Here is a 14,524-nt window from a genome sequence, read left to right on the forward strand (position 1 = left end):
TTCTGGGAAAAATAAAAACATCTGCCAGTGGTACTTATTCAAGTGCCATCGTCACAGAGGACTGGAAAAACATGACTGTGAATCTGATTCTGACCTTTAGGACGGCTTTAGGTTTGGCAAAACTATTACATGACCTCAAAGCTGGCTTTGCTTTTAAATTCCAGTAATCCAAAAAGCATTCTGAATTATTTATTTCTCTGTAATGGGTCTTAAAATGTGACGTTAACATCCTGGAAAAAATTACATTTGAATCCACTTATAATTGAAAGACAATAAGGTTGATGGTATCTTTTGGATGTGCCCCTCTCTACAAAGAAAGTAGGAATAGGTTATGTAATCATTTGTTTTAAAATGTTACTGGTGCTTTATTAAGACTCAAGACATCTGATCCACTAACGTCCTCAAGTTTCTGCCAAGATGACATCATAATGACCACAGATGGTCCTTTGGGAGATGGATATCATTTACTCATGAAGCAAAAGCAATATATTTTTGTCTCAGATTTCTTGGCAACATAAATTAATTTTGTTAAAATAAAAAGTTATTCGGTCTAAAATCTGCTGTTTTTCCTCTTTTCAAGTTCAGCAATTTCCTCCCAAACCAAGCCTTTTCCATGACATTTTAGAAGTAGAAACTCTTTTTTTTCTCTTGTTAGACATTTAGTTGTGTCAGACTCTTTGTGACCCATAGACTGTAGCCCGTCAAACTCCTCTGTCCATAGAATTCTCCAGACAAGAATACTGGAGTGAGTAGCCGTTCCCTTCTCCAGGGGATCTTCTCAACCCAGGGACTGAACCCAGGTCTCTTGCATTGCACGCAGATTCTTTACCGTCTGAGCCACCAGAGAAGCCATCCTCCCCACCCCCCACCCCTGTCTTTTTTCCTTTTACAAGTTTCTTTATATCTAAATAGAAATAAATGTATATGGGGCAGCAATACTATATTGACTTTATGTAAAATAGGAACCAGGAAAGCAAGGCAGGTGGGCTTGGCCCTGGGATTACAGAGGGTGAGATGCGTCTGTGATGGAGGAGAAAGTCATCGTCATCGTTCCCATCTTCTCAGCCACCTTCTCCCTCTGCAGAAAACCTGAGTGTCCCTGACAGGGCCCCTAGTGGGACTAAGCAGGAATGCAAGCATTCCTAAACCAAGGTCCCTGATGGCATCCTTTGGGATGAAATGCGTCTTAAGTATTCCATAACACCCCCCAAGCTGAGTTCCTGATTTCTTGGAAGAAATGACTTATAGGTTAAATCTTCAGAAATAGGGCTTATGAGTAAAATCTGGCTGATTTGTTAATCGTTAAAAACCATGCCCAAAATCTTCCTTTTCTTCAGCACATTCCCTCCCTGACCCTCTGTCAATGTTTGCCCTGCTTCTGGTACAAATAAATAAACACATGCACATCTAAGGGTTATCATAGTCTCAGGGGCATTTTTGGTGAAAACCATTTATTTGAAGCATTTTCTGTTGTTTTTTTTTTTTTTTTTGACCACACCACATGGCATGTGGGATCTTAGTTCCCTTGCCAGGAGTTAAACCCAGGCCCCCTGCATTGGAAGCACAATTTTAACCACTGGGCTGCCAGAAAAGTCCCTGGAGCAATTTAGATACTATCTTAGGCAGTTTGCCAGAGATTTAAAACACCGAACTATTCCTTCCAGGTGTTCCCTATTTTATCAATGAAATAGACAGGTTTGCAAGGCTAGGCTAATTAGTTTCTTGGAGGCGCTCTGCCTGAAATTACGGTAGTTGTACACCAAGTTGTGGGGCCAGATACACAGACTCATAGGTTCCTTATTCTTATGTAGAGTCATCAGTTCCTGGTGACTTTTAGTGTCCCGATAATATTTCATTGCATCCCTAGGCCTAAAGGAGTGCCTAACTCTCTGAACCTAGGCCAGAACCAGTATCCCATAGGCCTAGATAAGCAATAGGAGTGTGTATCTGACAAACGTCACTGTGTTTTCCTTGATATTTAAAAATATCCTGCTTCACCCCCATGAGTTTGCTACAGTGTCCTGAAGTAACTTGACACACAGTTTGAGAATACAGTTTTAATGTTTTAGGGCATTTAGCAATAAAGTTGAGTTGCTCAGTAGTGTCCAACTCTTTACAACCCCATGGACTGTAGCCTGCCATGGGGTTCTCCAGGCAAGAATACTGGAGTGGGTTGCCATTTTCTTTAGCAGGGATTTAGCAATAATCCAATTCCAATTCATGTACAGTTCCCTTATAAAAAATAAAAAAATAATTTCTTTGATTCCACATCTCTCTAGATAATAAAACAGTGACATGTATCAAACATGGATAGCTCTCAAAAACAATCTTAGGTGAAAATAGGCAAGTTGCAGATTAATGTATACAAAATAATAGGGTCTTTTAAAGTTTATATCTTATCCATGAATATAAATGTGTAATAAAATGAGGGCTGAAAGGATGCACACTCATTTAGGAGAGTGGTTATCTCAAGAAGAAAGGGAACAGGACTGAAAGAAGAACCAAGAAGACCCAGATTTCACTTGTAATATTTTATGCTATTAAATATAAGAGGCAAACATGACTGTGGCATAAATGTGGCTCATAAAGCAAAGTATGGGCTTAATGTGTTCTCCCAGAATTCACATGCTGAAATCCTAAGCCCAGGGTGACGGTATTAGGAGGTGGGGACTTTGATGGGTAATTAGGTCAAAAGGATGGAGCCCTCATGAATGCGGTTAGTACACTTATAAAAAGAGCCCTGAGAACTGGCTTCCCCTCTTTACCTTCTACCATGTGAGGATACAATGAGAACAGCCATCTACAAGCCAGGGCGCGGGCTGTCATCAGACACCAGATCGGCCGGTTCCTTACTCTTGGACTTCCTGGGCTCCAAAACTGTGAGAAGTAAATCTTTGTTGTTTAAGCCACTCAGACTATGACAATTTGTTACAGCACTTGCATCTGATTAAGACAATGACCAAATGTTGGCATCTGTTCTTAATTCCATATAGGTGCTTCTTATATGTTTCTTATATGATTTATATTTTTCTGTATCAAAACAAAAAACACACAAATCGGAAAGTATTGAGATGGAATTAAAAGAGATCAAACATTATTTTTCTAGAAAAGCTATGATCAACTGTATTTTTAGCTATTTAATTTAATTTGGGATCATAAAATCTGAATCTTTTCTGAGGGTCCAAATAACCATGTGATACCTACTTTATTGTATCAAAAAAAAAAAACCCCCAGCAGCTGTGCTTTATAAATCAACTGTTTGCCGACACTAATAAGGTATAGCTTTTGCTCCTAATTATTTCCAACAGGTAGATTTACTCAAATTTAGCACATTATTATGTTTAAAAAGAGACCATATCTTGTTAATTTTTTAAAAATTTCAGTATCATATATGACAGATGTTCAATAAATGTCTTTGGAATCAGAAAAACTAATACCCTTTTCTCAGCTTTAAAAAAAATGTTTTAACAATGAGGGAAAAAAGTGTTTAGGCACCATTACACAGAAACTGTATAATGCAGCTTGTAATTTTTATCACTTTTAAACATTATATTAATTTTTACCATAATATATTCATATGGTTAAAAATTTAAAGGTCTAAACTCACTATAGAATGAAACCTAAGCCTCCATTCAACACTTGATCGCTAGCCACTCAATTCTCTCCTAAAGAATCAATCAAAATCTCCAGTTTTTTGTATTTGTCTAGAGGTATTTCATACATACACTAGCAAATACACAGTAACATACTTGTACTCTTGGCTCTATGCACCATCTAGAGATGACATTGATTAAACAGTTGTTTGGATATAGAATCGATGTTTCAGATTCAACTTGTTCAAGCTGAATTCCTACTCTTTTCCCCACAAAAACTCCTTCTGCAGCTCTCCTATCCTGTCTGTGCCGGCCTGTGTTCATCTAGCCCATCATGACCCCAGCCCATCACAACCCCAGCCCATCACAACCCCAGCCTTCAAGCTGCTCAGCCAATCCCTGACTCCTCTGTTTCACGGGCTACATCCAGTCTCTCAGGAAAGCCTGCTGACTCCTTTGAAAATGTTTCCAGAATCTGGTCTTGGCTTGTCCCCTCCTCTGCTGTCTCCCAGATGGTGGCCACCAGCCCCTTGACAGGATCCCTGCCTCCATGGTTCCCAGAGCTCTGTCCCCTCTACCAGAATGTAAGCTCCAGTATGGGTGAGATCTTTGCCTGTGTGGCTACAAGCACATCCCAAGTGTGGAGCGTGATGCCTGACAGACAGCAGATGCTCAACGGTATTTGCTGAACAGGTGAACATATACATAGATTAGACTGTGCATAGCATTCACACCTTGACTTTACACTTAATGACATTCATTCAACAAATACTCTCAGAAGTCTTGGAAGTTTTTTTTAATCAGCACATACATTTTTTTCCCTCCTTTCTTATAGAAGCTTATTATTTCATTGGAATTGCATCATTGGAAAGATGTACCATAACTGACATAAACAGTTCTATTGTTTCTAGTCTTTTGCTTTTACAAATAATACTGTAATGACAATCTGGTTCATATACTATTTTACATATATAAGAATATCTGTAGGATAAACTCCTAGAAGTGGAATTGCTGGGTCAAACAGTATATGCTTTTAAATTTCAATAGGTATTGCCAAATTGAATCCCATAGAATTGTATAATTTATGTTCCTTCCAGCAACGCATGAGAGTGTTTTCTCACACTTTTACCAGCACAGTTTTATAATTTCTTATCTCTCCCAGTCTGATAGGTAGAAAATAAATTTTTAATGTAATTTTAATTTACATTTCTCTTATTTTGATTAGAACATTTTTTCATAAGTTTAAATGATGTTTGACTTTTTCAATTTTCCATTTATATTTTTGATCTATTTTTATATTGGATTGTTGATCCATTCTTTATTGATTTCTAGATATATATAGTAAAGAAATTATCCCTTTGCCTTAATAGGAAATGCAAATATTTTCCTCTTATTTATGGTTTGTCTTTTGACCTTGCTTATGATTTTGACCTAGCACAATTTTTAAATTTTTATTAAGTTAAATTTATCATTTTTATTAATACTTTTTTCTTCTAGGCTTTATGTCAAACCTAAAAGGCTCTCCTCAATCTGAAATAAACATTCTCAAACGGCTTCTTCCAATATTTTTACAGCTTTGATTTCATTTTAAACCTTTGATCCACCTGGAGTGGGCTTCCCTGGTGGCTCAGAAGGCAAAGAACCCACCTACAAAGCCAGAGACACGGGTTTGCTCCCTGGGTGGGGAAGGTCTCCTGGAGAAGGGAAAGGATGCTCGCTTCGGCAGTGAGACGGGAATGGCAACCCATTCCAGTATTCTTGCCTGGATAATTCCAAGGACAGGGGAGCCTGGTGGGTTACAGTCCATGGAGTTGCGAAGAGTCAGACACAACTGAACGACTAACACTTTCACTTTTTCACTTCTTCCAACGGGAATATACTCTGATGAACTGAAAGATAGGGTTCAATCATTTCTGCCCTCACAAGACTACCTGGTTACCTCCAAACAATTAATTAAATTTGGCATCTTTTTTGCCCCACTGCTTCAAAATGCCATTTTTGTCATATGCTGAATTAATAAGCAATATTAAGGAGAGTTAGATGGAATATTCCATAATTTGGGACAGCAACCCTAAGTTTCTCCTATACCTTTACACTTCATTCTCAAACCCTATTCTGTGCCATTTATTCTCTCTGTTCGTGCCCCAGGACTACTGTTTCAGTTCTAATGGCACAGAGTGAAATGTGAGTGGCCCATCATCGCATTTATTGTCAGAATTTCCCTTAAAATACTTGCTGCTGAGTTTCCCACCTAAAATCCGGAATCAGCTTGTCTATTACACTCAAACAATGCCAAGAGCTCAAAAACAACGGTAGCAACAGCAGCCCTGTAGTGTTTCGGGGTTTCTATTACATTCAGACTCTCCATGTCCAGTTTTAGCTATTGCCTTTAGTGTACTGAAATCAACGAAAAACAGGCTTTTTCTGTTTTGTCTCTGAGCTAATTCTTGCTGGACTTAGGGTTGCAGGGACAGGCACAGTTTCATCTTTACGACTGCCTTGCAAAGTTGTTTTGGGCTCTGAGCCCCAACAATCCTGATGTCCCTCTATTTATTTTTTTCTTGTCAGTTCATGCTATTTATTTATACAATAGCATGAACAAGTAGCTTGTTCAAAATCATAATTATAAGGGACTTACCTTAATACACCTTTTATTAACTTCTTTTACATGGAAGTCTTACAGTCCTGAAACAATCTCACAGTCATTCCAATCCAATCTGTAGGTTGTGATTCTGCCCTTTAAACTTGTAAACATACTTTCCATTTGAGTTCTAACAGATTCAGACACAGGGCTGGTTTCTATGCAACCACTCAGGTGAAGTACATATTTTATCTTGCAGCTGTGTGTTCCTTAACAAAGTGCTTAACATCTGTAGTCAATAAACAGACTCCACAGGGTACAGAGATAAAGGAACTGAATAGAACAATTTTAAATGTCAGCAGGAATCTCATAAGATTAAATTTTTAAAGCTAAAATAAAGTTATATTACATTGACTAAATAGACTTTAAAATTTTCAAGCAGTAGATAAATGATAATTCACACCCATCTATATCCATAAAAGACTGAAGAAATAAGACTAATAAAATTGGTACATTTTAAAAATTAGAATCAGTGGCTATAGGATCTGCATGAGAGATGACGAGCCATATGTGACTTGTGATCTAATTTTTTTCCCATTTATTTTTATTAGTTGGAGGCTAATTACAATATTGTAGTGGTTTTTGCCATACACTGACATGAATCAGCCATGGATTTACATGTATTCCCCATCCCGATCCCGCCTCCCGACTTGTGATCTTATTTTTGTAGGGATGAAAAATAATAACTAACTTATCAAATACTACTTGTTTGTCAAGGAGTCTTTTCAGGCATTCAGCATCCTTATGTTGATGACTAGAAGAGGCAGAGAAAGGCCTGGAGATAAGACCCAAGGAGTGACTTGGTCACACCCTTCTAAAGTGGCACTCTCCCTGGGCAACTTGCCTAAACCATTCAGCAATAGAACCGTGGGGTTTATTCCTGCAATGCTCTCATTACTTGGAGGAGGCTCACTGGCAAAAGTCCCCTGAGTGTATCTGTGAGACCAGAGAGGATGAAGCCAGACCGTGACCCCGGACTCTCTGGAATGGGTGACAGCAGTTGCCTCACTGTCTTCTGTGTCTTCCTGAGGCCTCGCCCAGAGATGCTGGAATTCCCTTGTATTCTGAAGAACCAGAGATGGTATTTGGTTAAGTAAGATTCTGTCAGCCTGGACCAGTGAAGGAAACAACCATCTTCTCTTGGCTAACTGACCACCTCGAGATGAACAAAACCATGTGAGAACTAGGAAAATTTAACTTTGAGATTGTAGATTCCACTTTGCTGAAAACAAAATTTAAATCAAGCCATTCCTCAGCCTAGATGGGAGGGGAGTTTGGGGGAGAATGGATACGTGTATATATATGGCTGGTTCCCTTCACTGTTCAGCTGAAACTATCACAACATTATTAATCAGTTATCAGTTCAGTTCAGTTCAGTCACTCAGTCGTGTCTGACGCTTTGCAATCCCATGGACTGCAGCACGCCAGGCTTCCCTGTCCATCACCAACTCCTGGAGCTTACTCAAACTCATGTCCATCGAGTCGTGATGCCATTCAACCATCTCACCCTCTGTCATCCCCTCCTCCTCCTGCCTTCAATCTTTCCCAGAATCAGGGTCTTTTCAAATGAATCAGTTCTTCACATCAGGTGGCCAAAGTATTGGAGTTTCAGCTTTAGCATCAGTACTTCCAATGAATATTCAGGACTGATTTCCTTTAGGATGGGCTGGCTGGATCTCCCTGCAGTCCAAGGGACTCTTCAAAGTCTTCTCCAACACCACAGTTCAAAAGCATCTATTCTTCAGCGCTCAGCTTTCTTTACGGTTCAACTCTCACATCCATACATGACTACTGGAAAAACCATAGCTTTGACTAGACGGACCTTTGTTGGCAAAGTAATGTCTCTGCTTTTTAATATGCTGTCTAGGTTTGTCTAACTTTTTTCCCAAGGAGTGTCTTTTAATTTCATTTAAAAATCAAGCCATTTTGTCACTACTGTGGACAGGACTTAGCACAGAGCAAGACTACCAATTTGGCCAGAAGGCTACTGATGACAGATATTAACCGCTCAGCAGTACAACATGACACGGGTTAGGGAAGTGAGCTGTGAGTACATTATTGCTACTTCTCCAGCCCTCAACAGTGTTATAGCACATGTATTCACTATCCTTGTACCTACTTAGCTGACTTCTCAAAGACTAAGGCCCACCAGTACTTCTTATACCAAGAACCTGAGCGTCTAACACAGTACCTGATACAGTAGGTTGCTCTCTACTGCATGTTGAATAAACAAAATCAATCACTAATATCCCATACATCTCTATGCTTTCTAAAGATGTAGATTCTTTAAAACAGATTGTAGAGCTTCTAGAGATAAGTAGATTTCTAGTTGAACAACTCTGTGGATGTTCTATTATGTAATTAAATGATAATTCTTCAAATGGATCAATAATAGAAATAACCCTTCTTGGTAACCCTGAGTTGGGGGGGTGCAGTGAGAAGATGAAAAATACTTGTGCATAGAGTGATATGTCAAGGACACTGTCTGGCCCTGGAGTTTGCTATGGGTCCTCAGCAGAGTCTAGTGAATTTTAAAGTTCAGCTGTAGGAAATAGACACCCAAAGCAGGTGAGATGGAAAGAATACTCTGAGAAACAGTATCACATATGGTTACAAATAGGGAAAGGCAGACCAATGAACTTGGATCCCTGCCAATTTTAAGACCTAGCACGCAGTTGCTATGTATTAAAGAAAAATTTGAACTTTGTTCAATTCAATATTAAAGTGTTAGAACTAACTAGAAAGAAACAATTTGTTTTCAATTCTGCTATTTGGAATCAGACGGCGATGAACTGAATGCATTTGCACTTTTCACATGGAGTGACTTGATGCAGAATACCCAAGCTCAATATGCTTAAATTTCTTTACCTGGTTATTGTGAGGCAGAAGTTGAATAACAGAGGTGAAGCACTCATGCATGGCCTGACTTCTGATAACTGGACAGCAAATGCCAATGGTTTCTTCTTTTCTCTTCTGAGTGATTTCAGCCAAGCAGTCAAGCAGAAAGGAGAGCTTATTAGAGGTAGCAGAATGTCAAAAGCTACAGTGGAAATAAGGCCCCAAAGCTAGGCTATGCAGGCTTTAATAGGTCAAATGGAAATCAAAGTTAGAGAAAGACAATATCAGAGTGACTTCTTGGTCACATAAAAGTCCAGGGATTACTACACAGTCCGATCCCAGTGCTTCGTGACTGTTACAGGCACGGGTAGCTTCTTCATCTCTCCTAGGAATGCTAGGCACCTGTTTCCCAGCCCACAGGGTTATTGTCTCTAAAAACTAGGTTCTTGTCTTGGTGGAATGACTTCTAGAAAATTAAACTACAGTAATTTCTAAGGGTCTTCATATTAAGTTTCCAGATGGTCTCCAGGAATTAACATAGCATTCTAAGTATTAGAAACCATGGAAGCTGGACTTCCCCAGTGGTCCACTGGTTAAGACTACTGCTCCAATGCAGGGGGGGTGGTGTGTTCGACCTCTGATTTAGGAGCTAAGATCCCACGTGCCACAGGAAGCAGCCAATAACGAAATAAATAGAACTTGTTTTAAAAGACAGAGAATTAAAATAAACATCCACACAGAAACAGACTTACAGACTTTGAGAGTGAGCTGATGGTTGCAAAGGTGTGGCAGGGGGAAGGGGAGGGGAGGAGATGAGGAGTGGGGGATGGACATGTACACAATGCGACATTTAAAATGGATAACCAGGGCTTCCCTGGGGGCTTAGTGGTAAAGAATCCACTTGCCAATGCAGGGGGCATGGGTTTGATGCCTGATCTGGGAAGATCCCATGTGACATGGAGCAACTAAGCCCATGGACTGCAACCATTAAGCCTGTGCTCTAGACCCTGGCCCGGGAGCTGCAGCTGCTGAAACCTGCACCCCTTAGAGCCTGTGCCTGGCAACAGGAGAAGCCACTGCAGTGAGAAGCCTGCGCACTACAGCTAGAGAGTAGCCTGAGCAGCGATAAAGGTCCAGCACACCAAAAATAAATAAAATTATTAAATAAAAAAGTTATAAAAAAAAAAAAAGGATAACCAGCAAGGACCTACCATACGGCACAGGGGACTGCTCAGTGTCATTGGCAGTCTGCACAGGAGGGGAGTTTGGGGGAGGATGGGTGCCTGTACATGGATGGCTGAGTTCCTTCGCTGTTCACCTAGAATTATCACAACATTGTTAACTGGATATACCCCAGTGCAAAATAAAAAGTTAAAAAAAAACAAACCATAGGAACCACAGAGACTCCTGCTGGACAGGGAGCGTCTAAGACAACAGAGAAAAATGCACTCTCGATTTGCTTTTTAAAGTAACTGTCTAGGGAATCCCTGATGGTCCGGTGGTTAAGACTCTGAACTTCCACTGCATGGGGAGAACGGGTTCCATCCTTGGTAGGGGAAGTAGGATCTTACAGCCTTAATAACTCATGTGGGGCTTAGTATCAAAGGTCTAGAGCGGCCTCTCCAGGCCCTGTACTCAGAGTAATTGGTACCGGGAGGGTTACTAACTGTTCTCAAGATAAGCTATACTAAAAATTGGTTCACTCGGGGAATCTTACTTTTTGGATATACCCTGATTTCATTTCAATCAGGTTTTGGCAGAAAACTTGAGTAAGGGTTTCACTGAGATTTCAAAGACATCTCTCACTTTCAATTTTCACTTGACATTGAGATTCTCACCTTTGAGCACCACGCAGTTGATCTCTCTCCAGAACCGTGGCGGGAACCTGCCCTTCTTGACGCTGGTGTGAGGAGGGGGTGCTCCAGGCTTCGCCCCTACATCAATTCCTCCCTGGGCTCCACATCAGGGGGGCTCTGCAAGCACATTCAGGGAAGGTTGATCGATCCTTGACTCTCGGCCCATGTCCACTGGAAGAGTAAGTGTTCTGCACGGTAGTTTAGACTTGCCCGCTACAATTCCAATACACTTTGAAAGCAGGGCATCCCTCACACCTCCTCAGTGTTTGCACAGACACTAAATTAGGCTGATGTGCTGCGGTTGCAGAACACAATGGGTTTGCAGTCAAACAATTCTGTGATTTTTCAGCAATCGATTTTACTTCTTTGAATCTTAGTTTCCTAATTTTCAAATCAGAGGTAACAGGAGGCATCTTACAGGACTGCTGCGAGATTTCTGTTAAGGCAGGTTTAGAAGGAACTCAGCGCAGCAGCTGACACACAGCAGATGCTCCGTCGGTGGTCATTGCTACATTTTCCGTTCTTTTCTTTTACCCACAGGGATCATCCTTATCAGTGCCATAGAAACAGGAGGCTGCTGAGAGGCACTGGGGCTGGGACACTCTCATTTTCAGTTTACTCAGCCTTTTCTGCTCCGTAGGCCGTGGACTTAAATTCTCAGGGGTCTATCATCTTGGAGACATTCAAGTTAGAAATAACTGTGGTGTGAAGCGATCAAATCAAAGTGAAGGAGTTGGATAAGAATAAAGATGCTGTTTCTGTAACGTGGCCTTGGGACAGGCAGAGCTGAGTGAGGAAAAGGAATGAAGAGGTCCCTCCCACCGCGCAGAGTGCTGACTCCAGGCTACAAGGTGGAAGGCAAGTGAGAGTCAGGGGTCAGGTCCGTCTGTCCTGACGGGGCCCCCTGAGATCGTCCATACAACATGAGGGATGATTAGCATTTTGGGGGAGGGGGTGGAGGAGTCCTCTGGTGAGCAGGTCAAGCTGGGATCAGGACAGTAAGAAGATCTCTAACTCTACCCTTCTCAGAAGCATCCAAATTAAAATCCTTAGGAAATGTCCCCGGTGGCTCGGTGGTAAAGAATCTGCCTGTAATGCAGGAGAAACGTGTTCGATCCCTGGGTCAGGAAGATCCCCTAGAGGAGGAAATGGCAGGCTACTCCAGTATCCTTGCCTGGAAAATGCCATGGACGGAGGAGCCTGGCGGGCTACAGTCCACGGGGCTGCAAGGGGTCGGCATGACTGAGCACAAGCAAACACAAAAGGAAGCTAAGAGCTGGGACTGGGGAGGGAGCTGAGGGCCAAGCATAAACAGGGAAAACAGTGAAGACAAAAAACAGGGATCATGTGATTTATTCCAATCTGGCTGCAACCTGAGAAACTAGATTCCTTTTTCCAAACCAAAAAACAAGTCACCTTCTTTCTGTTTATGTTATTCACTGTAGCACTGATGCCAGCAGAGACACCTTCACTGTGGCCATGAACTGAACCCCTTCAGAAGATGCTCTTCTTCTGCTCCTCCACAGAGTGTGCTTAGCTGAAGATCTGCTGGGTAACTCCAATAATTCAGACACAATCCTAGGTGCCACTTCCTCTCCCTTCGAGGAGAGACAAAAGCGATGCATGGCAGGCAAGGACAAACCACGTCCTTCCAGTCCTCATCAGAGATGCCACAAAGACACACAGCCAGAGAGTCAACCAGCCTGGCACCAAGGCCTTTATCTCTGAACAAAATCATGATGCAAGGCACGAGCTACAGACCCACTTCCTGGATTTGAAACTGGCTATGACCTTTGCTCACTGTTTGGCACTGAGACAGTGACGACCTGTCCGCACCTGAGTTAATGGTTCCACATGAACACAAGTGAGTCCACGTGTATACGCCTGTCTGGCACACACTAGCAGTCCCCAGGGTCAGCTGCTGCTCTTATCTACTCAAGTCTGAAAAACCCAGGTCCGCGTCTCTTTCATGCCTCTCTCATCTGCCTGTGCCCCGTGATATTCTGAATTCCCACCCTGTCACCAGCTATGTGCCCTGGGGAAAGTTATTGAATCTCTCTGAGCCTCAGTTTCCCTCCTGATAAACTGGGTACAATTACAACTACTTTCAGAAATCATTGTGAGGATTAAATATTAATGTTTGTAAAGTGCTTCTCTGTTGATGGGAATGCAAATTGGTGCAGCCATTATGGAAACAGGATAGATGTTCCTTTAAAAACTAAAAATAAGCAGATGAATGGATAAAGAAGCTGTGGTACATATACACCATGGAATATTACTCAGCCATTAAAAAGAATTCATTTGAACCAGTCCTAATGAAATGGATGAAGCTGGAGCCCCTTATACAGAGTGAAGTAAGCCAGAAAGATAAAGAACATTACAGCATACTAACACATGTATATTGAATTTAGAAAGATGGTAACGATAACCCTATATGCAAAACAGAAAAAGAGACACAGAAATACAGAACAGACTTTTGAACCCTGTGGGAGAATGTGAGGGTGGGATATTTCAAAAGAACAGCATGTATACTACCTATGGTGAAACAGATCACCAGCCCAGGTGGGATGCATGAGACAAGTGCTCGGGCCTGGTGCACTGGGAAGACCCAGAGGAATCGGGTGGAGAGGGAGGTGGGAGCGGGGATTGGGATGGGGAATACGTGTAAATCCATGGCTGATTCATATCAATGTATGACAAAACCCACTGAAATGTTGTGAAGTAATTAGCCTCCAACTAATAAAAAAAATAAAAAATAAAAATAAATAAATAAATGAAAAAAAAAAAAAAAAAGAAACCCTCCAAAAAAAAAACAAACAAAAAAAAAACTAAAAATAGAACTACCATAGGATCCAGCAATCTCACTCCCGAGCACATATCCAGAAAAGATGAAAACTCTAATTTGAAAACACACATGCACACACAGACATGCACATGCATCCCAATGTTCACTGCAGCATTATTTACAATAGCCAAGACATGGAAACCATCCAGCTGCCCATCAACAGACAACTGGTTTATATCTACACACTGGAATATTACTCAGCCATAAACAAGTTGCCATTTGCAGCAATGTGGATGGACCTAGAGAATAACATACTGAGTGAAGTAACCAGACAGAGATAAATATTATATGCTATTGCTTACATGTAAAATCTGAAAATAATACAAACAAAGCTATATACAAAACAGAAACAGAGTCACACAGAAAAGAAACGTATGGTTACCAAAGGGGAAAGCGGTGAGAAGGAGGATAAATGAGGATACGGGATTAACACACATACATACTACATATAAAGTAAGCAATAGGGATCTACCATCTAGTGCAGGGAACTATATTCAATATCTTATAATAACTGACAATGGAAAATAATCTGAAAAGTAATATATGTGTTACTTCGCTGTATACCTGAAACTAACATTGCATATCAACCATACTTCAACTTTAAAAAGTGCTCCACACACGTAAACATATTAGTACGTAGTAGTTGTCATTTTATCATTTGTCAAGAGGGATAACCTCCACCCTTGTCTAGTCTATCCCATTGATCGTTGTGAGAAGAATGTATTGCAAGGAGAAATGTACTGGGGACAGC

Source organism: Dama dama, chromosome 28, assembly GCF_033118175.1.
Source record: "Dama dama isolate Ldn47 chromosome 28, ASM3311817v1, whole genome shotgun sequence".
Lineage (NCBI taxonomy): Eukaryota > Metazoa > Chordata > Mammalia > Artiodactyla > Cervidae > Dama > Dama dama.